Here is a 15,568-nt window from a genome sequence, read left to right as displayed (position 1 = left end):
TTTTTGACACAAACTCTCCTGTTCTTGCCTAACCTGGCCTTAAACTCCTGGGTTCAAGCCATCCTCTCTTCCTAGGCTCCCAAGCAGCTGTGGATTACAGGCATGTACCCCTCTGCTGGAATTGGTGCTTAGGTTTTCAGTATAAATTTGGGGGAATACCTCAGATCACAGTGCCCACACAACAATTTTACATCTTCACTGTGCTTCTTTATTTATTTATTTATTTGAGAGCGACAGACAGAGAGAAAGACAGATAGAGGAGAGAGAGAGAATGGGCACAGCAGGGCTTCCAGCCTCTGCAAATGAACTCCAGACACGTGCGCCCCCTTGTGCATTTGGCTAACGTGGGACCTGGGGAACCGAGCCTCAAACTGGGGTCCTTAGGCTTCACAGGCAAGCGCCTAACCTCTAAGCCATCTCTCCAGCCCCTTCACTGTGCTTCTTAAACTAGTCACTCATAGTCTCTCAACCTTCCCTCTCAGGTGATGGTCTTTATTTCACTGAGACATTGTAAGCATAATCACAAAGGCACGTGTGCCGATTCCCAGCACATCCGCTCATCTTCAGGCTTCTGGGCACATAGATTCTTGTGAGACAAGCAATGCTCCAGTGCGACACAAAGCCTTCACCAGCACACTAGGTCCACCCCCTCAAATCTCTTAATGTTACTGCAATAATTCTCCACTTTCTCAATTACAGCTGAAATTTCCACCTTTCTGGTAGATTTTCTCACTGGAAAGTAAACTTGCTATAGTTTATCCCATCAGTATATAAACTTGCTATAATTATGCCACTTTATTTTATTTTATTCATTCATTTAAAAAAAATTTTTTTTGTTATTTTTATTTATTTGAGAGCGACAGAGAGGCAGAGAGAGAGAGAGAGAATGGGCGCGCCAGGGCTTCAGCCACTGCAAATGAACTCCAGACACGTGCGGCCTCTTGTGCATCTGGCTAACGTGGGTCCTGGGGAATCAAGCCTCGAACCGGGATCCTTAGGCTTCACAGGCAAGTGCTTAACCGCTAAGCCATCTCTCCAGCCCTCATTCATATTTTTTTTGACATAAGTATTCATGTAGCCCATGCTAGCCTCCCTCCTTTCTCTCTCTCTTTTCTCCTAGGTCTCACTCTAGTCCAGGCTGACCTGGAAATCACTATGTAGTCTCAGGGTGGCTTCGAACTCACAGCAACCCTCCTACCTCTACCTCTGCCTCCTGAGTGCTGGGATTGAAGGAGTGCCATCATGTCTGGCTCCACCCCCTCTTTCTTTTTTTTTTTTTGAGGTAGGTTTCACTTTAGTCCAGGCTGACCTGGAATTCACTATGTAGTTTCAGAGTAGGCCTCAAACTCATGGTGATCCTCTTACTTCTGCCTCCCAAATGCTAGGATTAAAGGCGTGTGCCACTATGCCCGTTTTTGTTTTTTTTTGTTGTTGTTGTTGTTTGTTTTTGGTTTTGATTTTCGAGGTAGGGTCTCACTCTAGCTCAGGCTTACCTGGAATTCACTCTGTAGTCTCAGGGTGTCCTTGAACTCATGGGGATCCTCCTACCTCTACCTGCCGAGTGCTGGGATTAAAGGCATGCGCCACCACGACCAGTGCCCAGCTCTTTTTTTTATACTTTATTTATAAGCACAGAGAGAGAGAGAATGGGCTTGCCAGAACCTCTTGTAACTGCAAAGAACTCTAGATGCATATGCTACTTTGTGTATCTGGCTTACATGGTGCTAGGGAATCAAACCTGGGCTGTCAAACTTTGTAGGCAAGTGCCCTTAACTGCTGAGCCATCTCTCTGTCTTTCTTTCTGAGACAAGGTCTTACACTGTAGCCCAGGCTGTCCTGGAACCCATTATGTAGTTTAGGCTAGCTTCAAACTCTCTCTGCAATCCTCCTGCTTCAGTCTTCTGAGAGTCAGAATTACAGGCACAATCCATTAAGCCTAGCTCTTTGTATTTTATTTTATTTTATTTTATTTTGGTTTTCTGAGGTAGGGCCTCGCTCTAGCTCAGGCTGACCTAGAATGTACTACCTCGCATGGCTTCTTTGTACTTTTGTAATCACTTCTTTTTTGGTTTCTTGAGGCAGGGTTTTGCTCTAGCTCAGGCTGCCCTGCAATTCATTATGTAGTCTCAGAGTTGCCTCGAACTCACGGCGATCCTCCGACCTTGGCCTCCCAAGTGCTAGGATTAAAGGTGTACGCCGCCACGCCCGGCCTTCTGTAATCACATTTTTACATAATGTTTGTATAATCAGATTTTTTGTTGTTATTTTTGAGGTAGGGTTTCATTCTAGCCCAGACTGACCTGGAACTAACTCTGTAGTCCCAGGGTAGGGTCTCACTGTAGCTCAGGCTGACCTGGATTTCACTATATAGTCTCAGGGTGGCCTCGAACTCAAGGCAATCCTCCTACCTCTGCCTCCCACGTGTACTACCACACCCGGCTCTAACTAGATTTTTTAAAATGAATGTTTTCATTTATTTATTTGGGAGCAGAGTCTATAAGAGAGAGAGAGAGAGAGAGAGAGAGAGAGAGATTATGGGCATGCTAGAGCCTCTTACCACTGAAAATGACTCCAATAGTAGGTACAGAGGAGTCAAACCCAGGGCTAGGAGGCTTTAAAAGCAAGTGCCAAGCCATCTCCCCAGCCCTATAATCAGATCTGTAAGAAAGAAGGCTACCGGATTGGCAGGTGCAGTGTTAAGTTACCCACTAGACTTTGCAGCATTCCCTTCCCACACAAAGCCTGAGAACACTTCTGAAATGCACGAGAAGCATGCAGGCCTGGAGCCGTGCCTCCACGTGGGAGCAGGAAAGCCTTGGTCAACAACAGCTCACTTTGCCTGCTTGTCTCACATGGGACCAACTTGCATTTCCCAGGTTCTGAATAGCAGGAGCTTCTTCCCCTAAGGAAGGCTTAAGGATCCCAGTTCTTGATTTCTTCATCTCTTTTCTTTGAAGTAAAATGAAAAATCACTGTATATTTTTGTTCCATAAACTTGGGACTTTGGGGTATATAATTTGCTTAAAAAATATTTACATGTGATGAAAATTAATTTGAAAAATGTGGCCCACTGTGGTGTCACACTCCTTTAAACCCAGCACGTGTGAGGCAGAGGTAGGAGGATCACTGTGAGTTTGTGAGTTTGAGGGCACCCCTACCTCGAAAAACTAAAAAAAAAGATTTTTTTTTCAACTAATAAAAGATGAATTGGAGGCTGGAGAGATAGCTCAGTGGTTAAGGCACTTGTCTACAAAGCCCAACAGCCTAGGTTCGATTCCCCAGGACCCATGTGAAGCCAGATGCACAAAGTAGCTCATGCATCTATTGTTCATTTGCAGTGGCTAGAGGCCCTGGTGCTCTCTCTCTCCTTCTCTTCAACAGTAGTTTATTTATTTGAGAGACAGAGAGAGAGAGAGAGAGAGAGAGAGAGAGAATGGGCATACCAGGGCTTCCAGCCACTGCAAGCAAACTCCAGGTGCATGCACCATCATGTGCATCTACCACCATGTGCATCTGGCTTATGTGGGCACTGGGAATTGAACTTGGCTCCTCAGGCTTCACAGGCAAGCGCCTTAACTGCTAAGACATCTCTCCAGCCTCCACTGTATTTCCTCTGTCTCTCTCTCTGCTTGCAAATAAATAAATAAATAAATAAATAAATAAATAAATAAATAAAAATTATTGTTGGAGCTGACCTGGGTTTGATTCCCCTGCACCCATGTAAACCTGGATCCAAAGTGGCCCATGGATCTGGCACTCAGTTCAGCAAGACTCTGGTGTGTGTGTGTGTGTGTGTGTGTGTGTGTGTGTGTGTGCACATTGCACATACATAGCTTTATGTGAGTACTAGGGAACTGAACTCCAACTGGCAGGCTTGCAAGCAAGTACCTTTAACCACTGAGCCATCTCTCCAGCCTATCTCTGGTCATTTTTTCCTCCTGAGGTTTAGAAAGATTTTATTATAGAGTATTACAGAGCTTAAAGAAAAAAGAAGAAGCAGAAGAAGAAGCTGGGTGTGGTGACACATGCCTTTAATCTCAGCACTCGGGAGGCAGAGGTAGGATGCTTGCTGTGAGTTCAAGGCCACCCTGAGACTCCATAGTGAATTCCAGGTCAGCCTGGGCTAGAGTGAGACCCTACCTCAAAAAACCAAGAAGAAGAAGAAGAAGGAAGAGAAGGAGGAGGAGGAGGAGGGAAAGAACAAGGAGAAGGAGAAGAAGACAAAGGAGGAGAAGAGGAGGAGGAGGAGGAAGAGGAAGAAGGCAGAGCTCCTGCAATATAGAGCTTAAAAGAGAAGGGTGTGATGGCACACACTTTTAATCTCAGCACCCCGGAGGCACAGGTAGGAGGATCGCCATGAGTTTGAAGCCACCCTGAGAGTAAGAGTGAATTCCAGGTCAGCCTGGGCTAGAGTGAGACTCTACCTCGAAAACCAGAATAAAGAGAGAGAGAGAGAGAGAGAAGGAAAGAAGGAAAAAGTCTTGTGAAACAGGACAGATTACAACCAGGTAAGCCCTCTTGACATCTAAAGAAGAAGAAAGAGGGCTGGAGAGATGGCTTAGTGGTTAAGGCATTTGCCTGCAAAGCCAAAGGATCCCAGCTTGATTCTCAAGGACCCATGTTAGCCAGATGCACAAGGGGGCGCATACATCTGGAGTTTGTTTGTCATGGGCTGGAGGCCCTGGTGTGCCCATTCTCTCACTCTTTCTCTCTCTCTCTCTTAAATAAATAAATAATATATATGCATATATATATATATATATGTATATATATATATGAAAGAATGACATACATATACACATATATGTATATACATATAATGTTAAATCTTGTATATGAGGCTGGAGAGATGGCTCAGTGGTTAAGGAGTTTTCCTTGCAAAGCCTAACAATCTGGGCTTCATTCCCTAGTACCCACATAAAGCCAGAAGCACAAAATGGCTCATGCATCTGGAGTTGGCTTGCAATGGCTGGAGGCCTTGGTGTGCCAATCTCTCTCCATCTCTCTCTGCTTGCAAATAAATAAACAAAATGCTTATATATATTTGGTTTTTCAAGGTGTGGTCTCACTCTAGCTCAGGCTGACCTGGAGTTCACTATGTAGTCTCAGAGTGGCCTCGAACTCATGCCAATCCTCCTACCTCTGCCTCCCAAGTGCTAGGGTTAAAGGCATGTGCCACCACACCCACTTTGAAAATATTTTTATGTATTAGCAAGCAGAGAGATGGAAAATAGGCATTCCAGTGCCTCCCACCACTGCAACTGAACACTAGATGCATGTGCCAATCCATACTCATTGTCTCTTTTTCTCTCTGTCTCTCCCTCTGTCACTTTCTGTCTCTCTCAAATAAATATATATTTTTTTAATATTAAGAAACAGGTCTGGATAGAAGGGTGATTGCTTGCAAAGTCTGATGGCCTCAGTTGGTTCCCCATTACCCACATAAAGCCAGATGCACAAGGTGGTGCATACATCTGGAGTTCATCTACAGTGGCTAGATGCTCTGGCTCACTCATTCTCTCTATCTGTTTCTCCCTCTCCCTCTGTCAAATAAATAAATGAAATAAAAAATTTTACTAGCCAGGTGTGGTGGCACACGCCTTTAATCCTAGCACTTGGGAGGCAGAGGCAGGAGGATCATCGTGAGTTCGAGGCCACCATGGGACTATATAGTGAATTCCAGGTCAGCCTGGGCTAGAGTGAGACCCTACTTCGCAAAACAAAAACAACAATATAAAAAAAACTGGAGGGCTGGAGAGGAGAGATGGCTTAGCGGTTAAGCGCTTGCCTGTGAAGCCTAAGGACCCCGGTTCGAGGCTCGATTCCCCAGGTCCCACGTTAGCCAGATGCACAAGGGGGCGCAGGCGTCTGGAGTTCGTTTGCAGAGGCTGGAAGCCCTGGCGCGCCCATTCCCTCTCTCTCCCTCTATCTGTCTTTTTCTCTGTGTCTGTCGCTGTCAAATAAATAAATTAAAAAAAAAAAACAAAAAACTGGAGAGACGGCTTAGCGTTTAAGCACTTGCCTGTGAAACCTAAGGACCCTGGTTTAAGGCTCAATTCCCCAGGACCCACGTAAGTCAGATGCACAAGGGGTCTCATGCATCTGGAATTCCTTTGCAGTGGCTAGAGGCCCTGGGGTGCCCATTCTCTCCCTCTCTCTCTACCTTTTTCTCTCTCTGTCTGTGGCTCTCAAAAAAATAAATAAAAATAAACACCTTTTTTCAAAAAGGCAACTGGGTGTAGTGGCTCATGCCTTTAATCCCAACACTCAGGAAGCAGAGGTAAGAGGATTGCCAAGTGTTTGAGACTATCCTGAGAATTCCTGTGAATTCCAGGTTAGCCTGGGCTAAAGAAAACTCTACCTTGGAAAACCAGACCAAAAACATTAAAATATATATTAATATATATTAAACACATACCCTACCTCAAAAAAAAGGGGGGCTGAGAGATGGCTTAGCAGTTAAACACTTGCCTGTGAAGCCTAAGGACCCCAGTTTGAGGCTCGATTCCCCAGTACCCACGTAAACCAGAAGCACAAGGGGGCGCATGTGTCTGGAGTTCGTTTGCAGTGGCTGGAGGCCCTTGTGTTCCCATTCTCTCTCTCTCTCTCCCTCCCGCTCTCTCTTTCTCTGCCTCTTTCTCTCTCTGTCACTCTCAAATAAATAAATAAAAATAAACAACAACAACCAAAAGTCCGGGTGTGGTGATTCATGCCTATAATCCCAGCACTCAAGAGGTAGGAGGATTGCTGTGAGTTCAAGGCCACCCTGAGAGTACATAGTGACTTCCAAATCAGCCTGAGCTAGAGTAAGACCTTACCTCGAAGAAAAAAAAAAAAGCCAGGCTTGGTGGTGCACACCTTTAATCCCAGCAGCAGGATTGACATTAGTTTGAGCCCAGTGTGGACTACAGAATGAGAACCTATTCCCTGCCACAAACAAAACAAAACAAAACAAAACATTGAGCAGGGCATGGTGGCGCCTCTCGGGAGGCAGAGGTAGGGGGATCACTGTTACTTCGAGGCCACTCTGAGAAGACATACTGAATTCCAGGTCAGCCTGGGCTAGAGTGAGACCCTCCCTCAAAAAAACAAAACAAAAACAAAACCAAACAAAAAAACCCAATCAAGCCGGGGGTGATGGCGCACGCCTCTAATCCCAGCACTCGGGAGGCAGAGGTAGGAGGATCGCCGTTCAAGGCCACCCTGAGACTCCATAGTGAATTCCAGGTCAGCCTGGACTAGAGTGAGACCCTACTTCGAAAAACAAAACAAAACAAAACAAAAACCCAATCAAGAAGATGAAGCTTGTATGGAATAGGAATACTATTACACTGTTATGGAAGGAAATGTAAATGAAATATTAAAAATGAGGAATGGCTTAGGGGTTAAGGCATGCAAAGCCAAAGGACCCAGGTTCAATTCCCCAGGACCCACATAAGCCAGATGATGCACAAGGGGGTGCATGCCTCTGGAGTTCTCTGCAGTGGCTGGAGGCCACTTTTTTCTTTTTCTTTTTGGTTTTTCAAAGTAGGGTCTAACTCTAGCCCAAGCTGACTGGAGTTTATCCTGTAGTCTCAGGGTGGCGATCCTTCTACCTCTGCCTCTCAAGTGCTGGGATTAAAGGCATGTACCACCCAGCCCAAGCTAGTTCCTTTTTTTTTTTTTTTTTGGTTTTTATTTATTAGAGAGAGATAGAGAGAAAGAGGCAGAGAGAGAGAGAGAGAGAGAGAGAAAATGGGCACACCTGGACCACCAGCCATTGCAAAGGAACTCCAGATGATTGTGCCACCTTGTGCATCTGGGTACTGGGGAATCGAGTCTCGAACTGGGGTCCTTAGGCTTCACAACCCTCCTTCCTTCCTTGATTTTTTATTTATTTATATATTTTTTTGAGGCAATCCCAATGGACTGGCCTTTAAAATTTTTTTTTATTTATTTTTCTTCTTTTTTTCTGCCCCCTCCTTTTTTTTTTAATGCAAGAGAGTAAGAGAGAGACAGTAGACAGGAAGAAATAATAAAGATTAGGGCAGAAATTAATGAAATAGAAACAAAAAGAACAATCCAAAGAATTAATGAAACAAAGAGTTGGTTCTTTGAAAGGATAAACAAGATTGATAAACCCTTAGCAAATCTGACCAAAAGAAAGAAAGAAGAGACACAAATTAATAAAATCAGGGATGAACAAGGTAACATCACAACAGATTCCAGAGAAATTCAAAAAATCATAGGGACATACTATAAAAGCATATACTCCACAAAGTATGAAAATCTGAAAGAAATGGATGATTTCCTTGATCTATATGACCTACCTAAATTAAATCAAAATGAGATTAATCACTTAAATAGACCTATAACAAACATGGAGATCTGAACAGTTATCAATAATCTTCCAACTAAAAAAAGCCCAGGCCCAGATGGATTCACTGCTGAATTTTACCAGACTTTTAAGGAAGAGCTAACACTATTGCTTCTTAAGCTTTTCCAGGAAATAGAAAAAGAAGGAATTCTACCAAACTCCTTCTATGAGGCCAGCATCACCCTGATACCAAAACCAGGCAAAGATAGAACAAAAAAGAAAATTACAGACCAATCTCCCTCATGAACATAGATGCAAAAATTCTCAACAAAATATTGGCAAACAGAATACAAGAATATATCAGAAAGATCATTCACCCTGACCAAGTAGGCTTTATCCCAGAGATGCAGGGATGGTTCAACATACGCAAATCTATAAATGTAATACATTACATAAACGGGTTGAAGGACAAAAATCACATGATCATCTCATTAGACGCAGAGAAAGCATTTGACAAAATCCAACATCCCTTCATGATAAAAGTCCTACAGAGACTGGGAATAGAAGGAACATATCTCAATATAATAAAGGCTATTTATGACAAGCCTACAGCCAACATATTACTAAATGGGGAAAAACTGGAAGCTTTTCCACTAAAATCAGGAACAAGACAAGTGTGTCCACTGTCCCCACTTTTATTTAATATAGTTTTGGAAGTCTTAGCCATAGCAATAAGGCAAGAGACACACATAAAAGGGATACAAATTGGAAAGGAAGAAATCAAGTTATCATTATTTGCAGATGACATGATTCTATACATAAAGGACCCTAAAGACTCTACTAGCAAGCTGTTAGAGCTGATCAAAACCTACAGCAATGTAGCAGGATACAAAATAAATACACAGAAATCAGTAGCCTTCATATATGCTAACAACAAAAACACAGAGGATGAAATCAGAGAATCACTCCCGTTCTCACAATTGCATCAAAAAAAAATAAAGTACCTTGGAATAAACCTAACCAAGGAAGTAAAGAATCTCTACAGTGAGAACTTTAAAACACTCAAGTGAGAAATTGCAGAAGACACTAGAAAGTGGAGAAACATCCCTTATTCTTGGATTGGAAGAATCAATATTGTGAAAATGGCAATCTTACCTAAAGCAATCTACACATTTAATGCAATCCCTATCAAAATTCCAAAGGCTTTCTTCATGGAAATAGAAAAAATAATCCAAAAATTCATTTGGAATCACAAAAAACCTCGAATATCTAAAATAATACTGAGCAACAAAAATGAGGCTGGTGGTATCACCATACCTGATTTTAACCTATACTACAGAGCCATAGTAACAAAAACAGCATGGTACTGGCACAAAAACAGACATGTAGATCAGTGGAACAGAATAGAGGACCCAGATGTAAGCCCAAGTAGCTATAGCCACCTGATATTCGATAAAAATGCCAAAAATACTCATTGGAGAAGAGACAGCCTCTTCAGCAAATGGTGTTTTGAAAACTGGATATATATCTGCAGAAGGATGAAAATAGATTCTTCTCTCTCGCCATGCACAAGAATTAAGTCCAAATGGATTAAAGACCTTAACATCAGACCTGAAACTCTGAAACTGCTAGAGGAAAAAGTAGGGGAAACCCTTCAACATATTGGTCTTGGCAAAGACTTTCTGAATACGACCCCAATTGCTCAGGCAATAAAACCACAGATTAATCACTGGGACCTCATGAAATTACAAAGATTTTGCACTGCAAAGGACACAGTGAAAAAAAGCAAAGAGGCAACCTACAGAATGGGAAAAAATCTTCGCCAGCTATATATCTGATAGAGGATTAATATCTAGGATATACAAAAAACTCAAAAAGTTAAATAATAAGGAATCAAACAAGCCAATCAAAAAATGGGCTATGGAGCTAAATAGAGAGTTCTCAAAGGAAGAAATACGAATGGCATATAAGCATCTAAAAAAATGTTCTATGTCACTAGTCATCAGGGAAATGCAGATTAAAAGTACATTGAGATTCCATCTCACTCCTGTCAGATTGGCCACCATCAGGAATACAAATGATCATAAATGTTGGCGGGGATGTGGAAAAAAAGGAACCCTTCTACACTGCTGGTGGGAATGCAATCTGGTCCAGCCATTGTGGAAAACAGTGTGGAGGTTCCTAAAACAGCTAAAGATTGATCTACCATATGACCCAGCTATAGCACTCCTAGGCATATATCCAAAGGACTCATCTCATTTCCTTAGAAGTACATGCTCAACCATGTTTACTGCTGCTCAATTTATAATAGCTGGGAAATGGAACCAACCTAGATGTCCCTCAACAGATGAGTGGATAATGAAGATGTGGCACATTTATACAATGGAGTTCTACTCAGTGGTAAAGAAAAATGAAGTTATGAAATTTGCAGAAAAATGGATGGACCTGGAAAGTATTATACTAAGTGAGGTAACCCAGGCCCAGAAAGCCAAGCGCCACATGTTCTCTCTCATATGTGGATCCTAGCTACAGATGATTGGGCTTCTGCGTGAGAAGGAAAATCCTTGGTAGCAGAGGCCAGTAAGGTAAAAAGGAGACATAAAGGGAAGAGAAAGGAAGGGAGGAGGATACTTAATAGGTTGATATTGTATATATGTAATTACAATGATTGTGATGGGGAGGTAATATGATGGAGAATGGAATTTCAAATGGGAAAGTGTGGGGGTGGGGAGGGAGGGAATTACCATGGGATATATTTTATAATCATGGAAAATGTTAATAAAAATTTAAAAATAAAAGTAAATAATAAATTAAAAAAATTTTTTTAATTTATTTTTCTTCTTTCTTTCTGCCCCCTCCTTTTTTTTTAATGCAAGAGAGTAAGAGAGAGACAGAGATAGAGATAAGAGTTGGCATGCCAGGGCCTCCAGCCACCGTAATTAAACTCCAGATGCATGCGCCACCATGTGCACATGTGCGATCTTGCACATATGGCTGGGGGACGTGGAGAGTCCAACATGAGTCCTTAGGCTTCGCAGGCAAACGCCTTAACCACCAGGCAATTTCCCCAGCTACTCTTTTTTTTTTTTTTTTTTTTTTTTTTTGAGGTAGAGTCTCACTCTAGCAAAGGCAGATATCAAAGCAGAGACCAGGAGATTCAGAGGAGAAATGAGTAATGAAGAGAATTACACTCATGGTTACTCCGAGCTTAAAGAAATTACATAGGCAGCAGAACTAGAGTTAGTGAAAGCACCCACTTGGTAGATCTGGGGTGTAAGGAAAATACACAGGTGGTAGATTAGAGACCAGGGAAAAATTGTGCATGTAAGCAAAGTGAGAAGTTACCCCAAAATTATAGAGCAGAGGCAAGCAGAAAATTTCCCCCAGATCAAGAAACAGTGTTTTGCTCACTCCTCATCCCACTGGGGTGAAGGGGAAGCTAGACTCACAAGTGTCCCTGCAGCCAAGTGAAGGGTGTCAGAGCACAGCAGAGCCAGAAACGCAGAGTGGAGCTGAGCACAGCAGAGCAGAGCTACTGGCAGGAAGAAGACGGAAGCCTTTATATTCGAGGGGAAGATCATCGGTTTTCTAGATTTGGAGGCGGATCCCAGAGCCGCCCCCCTAGGCTATCCCATCTAGGTAGCTGCTGGACTGTGGGCAGCAGGAGGTGCTGTAGTTCAGCCTCAGTCAGACACAAGTTCCATATCTGCCAAGAGTTCCTTTCTTGTGTCAAGGCGAGGTGTCTTGTGGGGTGGCATCTCCTGGTTCTCTCTGGGTCTCAACCTCTAACTAAAACTGCCTTTTAAAAGAAGCTAGCTTTGGGCTGGAGAGATGGCTTAGTGGTTAAGCACTTGCCTGTAAAGCCTAAGAACCCCGGTTCCAGGCTGGATTGCCCAGGACCCACGTTAGCCAGATGCACAAGGGGACGCACACATCTGGAGTTCGTTTGCAGTGGCTGGAGGCCCTGGCGCGCCCATTCTCTTCTCTTCTCTTCTCTTCTCTTCTCTTCTCTTCTCTTCTCTTCTCTTCTCTTCTCTTCTCTTCTCTTCTCTTCTCTTCTCTTCTCTTCTCTTCTCTTCTCTTCTCTTCTCTTCTCTTCTCCTCTCTTCTCCTCTCTTCTCCTCTCTTCTCTTCTCCTCCCCTCTCCTCCCCTCTCCTCCCCTCTCCTCCCCTCTCCTCCCCTCTCCTCCCCTCTCCTCCCCTCCTCTCTCCTCTCTCCTCTCCTCCCCTCCCCTCCCCTCCCCTCCCCCCTCCCTCCCTCCCCTCCCCCTCCCTCCCTCCCCTCCCCCTCCCTCCTTCCCTCCCTCCCTTCCTCCCTCTCTCTCTCTCTCCCCCCCTCTCTCTGTCCCTCTCGAATAAATAAAAATGAATTAAAAAAAAAAAGGCTAGCTTTCTCCTATCCTCCTTCAGTTTCACCTGGGTCCTGGCTGTTGTTCTAGGGGTGGTTCATCTACTCCAGGGAATCAACTCTCTTTTTGTCTTGTTGGTAGATTCTGGTTGACCTCGATTATCACTGCCTTCTGAAAAAAAGAAAAACAGATTCTCCAGTGGAGGGTGAGATCAGCATAGGTTAAAGGGGACAGGCGTGGGCTGGAGAGATGGCTTAGCGGTTAAGCGCTTGCCTGTGAAGCCTAAGGACCCCTGCTCGAGGCTCGATTCCCCAGGACCCACATTAGCCAGATGCACAGGGGGGCGCACGCAACTGGAGTTCGTTTGCAGTGGCTTGAAGCCCTGGCAAGCCCGTTCTCTCTCCCTCCCTCTCTCTCTCTCTCCCTCTTTCTCTGTATGTCACTCTCAAATAAATAAATTTTTAAAACTTAAAAAATTAGTTAAAAAAATTTTTTAAAATAAAGAGGACAAGTGTTGCTAATTGAGAGAGATTTTGATGGGTGCAGTCTCTCTTTTGGCCACAAACTAGTAGGAGCTTCTCCTTGGGAGTCCATAAGCTTTGTCTCCATAGGATTCTGACTTGGTTCTCAGTTCCAGCTGTGGGTTCCTTTCCACTGAGCATATCTCTTAGCCAATCAGAAAGCCACTGGTTACTCACCTAGACTGGGTGCCATTAGAGCACAGGAGTGTATGTCTTGTCAGGCTGGTTGCTTTATTATAGGAGTGTCCTGATCAACAGCTCAGTGTAACTGTAACTGATTTCTGATGATGGGAATTACAAGCCAGAGACAAATTCCACCATCTTTCCTTTTACTTGTTATAGAAAAATATACATAACATGGAATTTACCATTTTGAGTATGTAATTTGGTGGCTCTGAAGTATATTTATAATATTGCATAGCAGAAAGGTTTTAAAACCTTTTCATTTGGCTGTAGAGATGGGTCAGTAGTTAAGGCACTTGCCTGAAAAGACTAAGGACCTGGGTATGATTCCCCAGTAGCCATGTAAAGTCAGATGCACAAGGTGGCACATGCATTTGGAGTTTGTGTTTTTTTCTAGTGCTGAGGACCAAACCCAGCACCTTATGCTTGCTACGTGAGGGCTCATCCACTGAGCTAAATCCCCAACCTGCATCTGTAGTTTGCAGTAGCTAGAGGCCCTGGTGTGCCCATTGACTCTCTCTCTCTCTCTCAAATAATAAAATATAGTTTTTAAAATCTCATCATCGCAACCAGAAACTCTACCATTAGGCAACAACTCCTCACTCTTCCAGATCCTAGTAACCTCTATTCTATTTTCTTTGTCTCTAAATGAGGAACTTCATAAAGGTGGGATCATATGGTATTTGTCCTTTTGAGACAGGGTACAAAAGGCAAACCCTGAGCCCTTAGCCTATTACCCATTAAAAACATGATGTTTGGTTTCTTCTGCCTTCATTCCTGGAACTTTGTCATAAACACTGGAAGATTAGGCCTCTAGGCTAGAATGTTTACAGACTAGGAGTCCCTATGACTAAACAAAGCTAAAACTCATGTGTTTTGAGATGGCTACACACAGACAAACAAAAACAAGGGGGGGAATTGTTACCAAAACCCTCGCCCTGAAGCCCTGTAGCTTCACTTTGTTAACTTAATAAATCACTAATTTAGGAGGTGACATGGATGAGCAAAACCATGTTAGTTTCCCATGAGGTACAGGTTATGACAACAGTTGCCTAAGTGACTTTACAGAAATTTGAAGGCAGATTTTCTTAGAACGATAACTCTTTACTAGAACCTTTAGACATCTGATGAATGACCAAAATGGGATAAACAGGTGCTGAGTCTGTTTTGTTTTGTTTTTGTTTTTTAGATAGGGCTTCACTCTCACTCGCAGGGTAGCCTCGAACTCGCAGTGATCCACCTACCTCTGCCTCTGAGTGCTGGGATTGAAGGTGTGCACTACAATGCCTGGCTTATTATTTTTGAGAGAGAGGGAAAGAGAATGGCATGCCAGGACTTTCAGCCTGCTGTGAATGAACTCCAGACATGTGCGCCCCTTTGCGTCCATACGCAACACTGAGTGCTTGCGTCACTGTGTGTGTGGCTACGTGGGACCTGGTGATTTGAATTTAAGTTCTTAGGCTTCACAGGCTTCACAGACAAAGCACCTTCTCCACTAAGCCATCTCTCTGGCCCTAACTATATTTTTTAATTTAGAGTATTTGATTATTATCTGTTTTCTTCTACTAGATTTAAACCCCATCAATGCAGGTGATACCAATTTTTGTCACTGTTATATTGTATTGGGTTTTTAATTGATATTCATGATAGAAAATCACCTTGGAATTTAACATCTTAAAACAATCAGAGGACTGGGACAATCACTCAGTGGTCAAAGGTGCTTGCTTGCAAAATCTGCCAGTCTGGGTTCATTTTCCCAGTACTGGTGTAAAGCCAGCTGCACAGAGTGGCACATGCATCTGGAGCTCATTTGCAAACACAAGAGGATCTGCATGCCCATACATTCCCTCTTTCTTTTCTTTTTCTTTCTTTCTTTCTTTTTTTTTTTTTTTTTTTTTTTTGAGGTAGGGTCTCACTCTCTAGTCCAGGCTGACCTGGAATTCACTATATAGTCTCAGGGTGTTCTTCTCCTACCTCTGCTTCCCAAGTGCTGGGATTAAAGGCATGCACCACCACACCCGACTCTTTTTTTTTTAATTTGTGAGCAGAAAGACTAGAAGAGAGACAGACAGATGATGGGCATGCCAGGGTCTCCAGCTGCTGCAAATGAATTCCAGATGCATGCACCAGTTTGTACATCTGGCTCTACATAGGTACTGGGGAATCAAACCTGGGTCATGAGGCTTTGCAGGCAAGCACCTTAACCTCTGAGCTATCTC

Source organism: Jaculus jaculus, chromosome 19 (assembly GCF_020740685.1).
Source record: "Jaculus jaculus isolate mJacJac1 chromosome 19, mJacJac1.mat.Y.cur, whole genome shotgun sequence".
Taxonomy (NCBI): Eukaryota; Metazoa; Chordata; class Mammalia; order Rodentia; family Dipodidae; genus Jaculus; species Jaculus jaculus.
Note: the sequence above shows the minus strand (reverse complement) of the source record.